Raw genomic sequence first — 6,000 nt, forward strand, 5'->3', positions numbered from 1 at the left:
TCACTCTGAGAACAGAAACACTTCAGATTGTCCATTGCTATTTGGGGGCATGTCCATATTCCCTGTTCTTCCTTCTAATTTCTAGGAACATTTTCTCTTGCTAAGTTCAATGCCTACTAAAAAAATCTAATAAGAATTTCATAAAGGCCTGGAGAGATAATGCCTTCCATTAAACTGGCCTATAGGCAAGCCTGGAGTGCAGTTTCTTGATTAATAATTGATTAATCACCCAGTTTCTTGATCAATAATTGATTAATCACCCACTGTGAGTGGTGGTGCTCCTGGGAAGAAGGTCCTGAGTTGTGTAAGAAAGTAGACTGAGCAAATTATGAGAAACAAGCCAGTTTCTCATTCCTCCATTGCCTCTATTTCATTTCCTGTCTCAAGATTCCTACCTTATGTTCCTAATGGTGGACTATGACTGTAAACCAAATAAACCTTCCCAAGTTGACCAAGAAAAAATATAAAAAAATAAAAACAGCTTGGAGTATTGTCATAAAAGCAGGCAGGCGGCTCAATGAAATCAAATTGAAGATCTTACCATTAATCTGCACACCTATGAACACTTGATTTTTGACAAGCCAAAATTGTACAATGGAAATAAAGAAAGTATCTTCCATAAATGGTGCTGGCATAACTGATGTCAACATGTAGAAGATTGCAAATAGATCCTTATCTGTCACCATGCACAAAACTCAAGTCCTAGTGGATTAAAGACCTCAACTAGTTACACTGAAGCTGATAGAATAGAAATTGGGAAGTAGACTTGAACACATTGTTACAGGAGATCACTTCCTAAATATTCAACCAGTAGCACAGACACTGAGAGTGACAATTAATAAATGGGACCTCCTGAAACTGAGAAGCTTCTGTAAGGCAAATGACACAGCAAATCAGACAAAATGGCCACCTACTGAATGGAAAAAGATCTTAATCAACCCCACATCTGACAAATGGCTTATCTCCAAAGTATAAAAAAAAACTCAAGAAACTAGACATCAAAGTATCAATAATCCAAATAAAATGGGGTAGAGTTAGAAACAGAATTGTCAACAAAAAATCTCAAATCAGCAAAAAGATACTTAAGGAAGTGCTCAACATCTTAGCCACCAGGGAAACAGAAATCAAAACCTCAAGACAAAGCAATACCATTCTTGCATGTATACCCAGAGAATGCTCAATCATAAAAACAAGAAACCTGCTCAGCTATGTTGATAGCCGCATTATTTGTAATAGCCAGAACCTGTAAACAACCTAGATGCTCCTCAACTGAAGAATGGGAAGAAAATGTGGTCCATTTACACAATGGAGTACTACTCAGCTGTAAAAAACAATGACATCATGAAATTTGCGGGCAAATTGATGAAATTAGAAAAAATCATCCTCAGTGAGATAACTCAGACACAGAAAGACAAACATGGCATGTACTCACTCATAAGTAGATATTAGATGTAAAGCAAAAGATAACAAGGCTATAATTCACAATCCCAGCAGAACTAGGTAACAAGGAGGACCCTAAGAAGGACAAGTATGAATCACCCTGGGAGGGTGAATAAATAAGATCTCCTGGGTAAAGTGAGAGGTGGGTAGAGATGAGGGGATGTGAGATGAGATGAGAGACCAGTATGGTTGAGTAGGGGAGGGACAGAGAGGGAGAACTATGAAAGAGACATCTTGATAGAGAGAGCCATTATGGATTTAGGGAGAAAACTGCTGCTAGGGAAATTTCTAGGAATCCATAAGGATGACATCAAATAAGACTCCTAGCAATAGTGGTAGGCGCGACCATTACTGAAGCCTCAATGGGGGTTGGAACTTCCAGGTCAAAGCTGGAATGGCTACCCACTACAGTGGGTTACTTTGCTCAGCCATGATACAGGAGGAAAGGGCTTGATCCAGCCTCAACTTTATGTGCCAAACTAAGTTAACTCCCCATGAGAGGCCTTATTATTTCTGAGGAGTGGATGGGGTTTGGGGTGGGGAGAGATGGGGGGAGCAGAATGAGAGGAGAGAAAAGTTGCAATGGTTGGTATGGAAAATGAAAAAAAAAATAAAATTAAAAAAAAGAAACCCAGAACAGGGATGAGAAACCTCCTTTCAAATTCTTGGTCAGGGTAGTCCATGTGATTGTCCAAATAACATTTGCTAATACTATTGCCCTTGGTTACATCCTAGAATTTGAGGATAAGTCCTTATTACTTAAGTCACACTGCATTAATAGTACACAAGGCTTTGAAGAATCTAAGTGGATCTGGCCCAGATGTCTTTTCCCTGAAAAACAGACCATATAGTAGTTGAAGTTTCCTGAAAGCTGGAAACAGAGGGAAACAGTCAGTAGTCCTACTCAGTTAAAATATTAACAAGCCTCAGAAATAAATAGCATGTGAATATATCCCTAAAGTTCAAGAGTGGCACATGTATCTTTGAGGTAACTGACAATTGTCTAATTAGATTTAAGATCTGATTGATAGTTGGGAAATCATTTCTGGCATTGGAATCTTAGACAACTACAATTGGCTAGTAAGGTCATGGATCCTAGAGGAGAACATACTGTGGCCCCTTACCTAAACTAGTATAATTTCTAGTAATTTATGTGCACATCATTATAGTTACAGCTAAGTATAGCTCCCATGGTCATCAATGAAGCCTCTATTTGCACAGATGGAGAGCAGCAAAGAATTCCAAAATTTGTCCAAATGTGTATAACAACAGACATCACAGGATGTTCAGCCCCAGTGATTTATCTGTATCATAATCCCCTTTTTTGGAGCTCAGGATTATCTCAAAAGTTGAAGTGGAAAGATTAGATGAATCAGAGGACAAGGATGTCTACTGTGAGATTGTGTCTTCTATATATGACAAGGAAGCTGTACCCAAGAACTCTCAATTATATGTCTGCTTAAACAAGAACTAAACAATGACAGCACCAACTTACATGTTAGCGTCGATGAGGGAATCTCCCAGGACTCTACTTATAAGTAAACAGATATAGTAATTAATGAATTCTGAGAGAGGGAAAGTCAATATTCTCCATGGATGAGCCTCTCATAGATTATCCAATCCCAAATGGTCAGCAATAGTGGATATCAGATGTAAAGCAAAGGATAGCAAGGCTATAATCCACAACCCCAGAGAAACTAGGTAACAAGGAGGAACCTAAGAGGGACAGACAGACATAATTCACTCTAAGACTTTTCATGATAGTGAGGTACATCTGATTCTGGCAACATCACTCTACTTCAAAAAAGCATGAAGAGCATCAAAGGACCTCCATATGGCTTTGATTTTACTGTGGGCAAGGACCTGCTCCTGCCTAGACTATTGACATTATGGTGTCCAAATTGGATAAGCAACACAAAAAAGAATATGACTGTGGAAATTTGCCATGACAAGGTAGGGGAGTCCTTCAAAATTCCTGCTTCACAGAAATATCTGTCAGATATTCTAGACCCACAGGCTAAAGAAGGATACCCCAACATTGTGAAGAAACTTGGGTGACTGTCCTGTCTGCCAGCTGTCTCTGTCATTTTTATAGTTTTGGAAGTTGCTTGCTCTGCATTTCCTGTTTACTCAGATAATAGTTTATCCTTCTCAGGTCTCTGATAGTATTGAAAACTAAATAGTTATACCATTTTCTTTGTTATCAAATTCAGAAAAGAAACTTACAGAAAGAGATGTAATGTTTATATGGTTAAGAGACATAGAAGCTTAAGTTATCCATCTAAGAAAATGATTTTAGGTCTAAAGGGATATTTTTAGACTCCTAATACAAGTTAAGATAGAAAATAGTTTAGGTTTTAAACTTTGGATTCACTAAATATAGGGTATATAATAGAATATTTTCTCCCAATTTTCCAGATACTAATGAACTGGACATTGTGAATGTAATTCTTACTTGATAATTGTCCACATTATTTATATTTTCCCTGTGTTAGAGCTAAAACATTTCCTTTTTATTTAGACAAAAAGAAGGAAATATTATAGAATATTTGATGACACTGTGAACCCCAAGTTGTTGTGGGATTTCTGCCATTCAGACCAATGACCAAGGAGAGTAGTTTGGCCCTATGGGTATGGTCATCTCTGAGGATACATGACCCTTTAAGAGTTCATAAGAGTGGGCTCTCTCTCTCTCTCTCTCTCTCTCTCTCTCTCTCTCTCTCTCTCTCTCTCTCAGGCTGGCTAGAGTAAATGGTGAATGATGGAGAAGCATGGCTTGCAGTTTGGTTCCAATTGCCATGGGCAGAATGGCAGGACAATGACAGCTGGATCAGCAGCAACGTCTACCTTGTTCTGTGTCATGAGTGTGCCTATCAGTTTTAAATAATTTTCTTTGGTATGGATTCTTGTATATTGATACAAATTCAAAGTTCTTTTTATTATATTGTATATATGCTTCTATTTCTGTCTAAGATTTTTTTGTATAGTGAAACAAATATAAAATTATTTTTGTTATGCTGTATATGTTTCTACTTCTGTTTAGAATATTTTTGTATATTGATACAAATATAAAATTATTTTGTTATATTGTATATGTTCTTTATTTCACTTAAGATATTTTTGTATATTGATAAAAATATATAATTATTTTGTTGTACTATATATATGCTTCTATTTCTGTTTGGAATACTTTTGCATATTGATAAAAATTAAGATTATTTTTGTCATATTGCATTGTACATTTTGACCCTTGGTTAAGATATTTTTGCAGAGACACAACCCACCAGTGCCTGATTGGATTAAGAGGTGATTCTTTATCCTCATACCCGAACACCCCAGCCCCTAGACTTTGGGCCCAGGGTCACAACCCTGCACCTCCACACCATCACCCATTGCAGTTCCAGTTAGAGGCCAGTCAGCAGGCAGACCTCCTGTAGACAGGTCAGAATGCCACTATCCCCCATCAGACCTTGTAACCCACAAGTCCCAACTCCCCCAAATCCCACCCACCATCCAAGACTGCAATTGTTCCCTGAGACAGAGCCTGTCAGCACCCAATTGGACTAAGAGGTGAGTCTTTATCCTCACACCTGAACACATCAGCCCCTAGGCTTTGGGCCTAAGGGCACAACCCTGTGCCCCTACACCACCACCCATTGTAACCCCAGTTTCAGGTCAGTCGACAGGCAGATCTACTATAGACAGATCAGACTACCACTATCCCCCACCAGACCTTGTAACCCACAAGCTCCACCCTTCCCAACCCACCCACATGCTGAGATTGCAGCTAGTCCCTCAGACAGAGCCCATGAGAGCCAATTGTACTAAGAGCTACTTGCTGAGACAAAGAGTCCATCAGCACCAATTAGACCAAGAGCTCCCACTGGACTAAGAGTATAGATCAGACCAAAAGAGGCTCCCTAAGAAACAGACACTGCTTACACCAAGTGGAGAAAGAGATGGGTATACACCAGTGCAAAAATACAGTCAACAACATAAAAACCAATATGGCTCCATCAGAACCTACATCAGCAAGACCTGAACAACCCAACACAGAAGAAACAGAAGAAATCGACCTTAAAAATGAACTTAAGAAGATGATAGAGATCTTTAAAGGGGAAATGAAAAATTCCCTTAAAGAAATCGAGGAAAAGTCAAACAAAAATGGGAAGAAATCAGTAAATCCCTTAAAGAAAGCCAAGAGAAAGCAATTAAACAAGTGAGGGAAACAGTTCAAGATTTCAAAACTGAAATCAAGACAATAAAGAAGACACAATCTGAGGGAATGCTGGAAGTAGAAAATCTTAGTAAACAAACAGGAACTACAGATGCAAGCAAAACCAACAGAATGCAAGAGATGGAAAAGCGGATTTCTGGTGTTGAAAATATGATAGAGGATATAAATTCATCAGTCAAAGAAAACACTAAATCCAACAAAGTCATGACCCAAAATGTCCAGGAAATTTGGAACACCATGAAAAGACCAAACCTAAGAATAATAGGGATAGAAGAAGGAGAAGAATATCAACTCAAAGACACAGAAAATACATTCAACAAGAT

This window comes from Peromyscus californicus, unplaced genomic scaffold, assembly GCF_007827085.1.
Source record: "Peromyscus californicus insignis strain IS unplaced genomic scaffold, ASM782708v3 Scaffold_4__1_contigs__length_199733344, whole genome shotgun sequence".
NCBI classification, from domain to species: domain Eukaryota; kingdom Metazoa; phylum Chordata; class Mammalia; order Rodentia; family Cricetidae; genus Peromyscus; species Peromyscus californicus.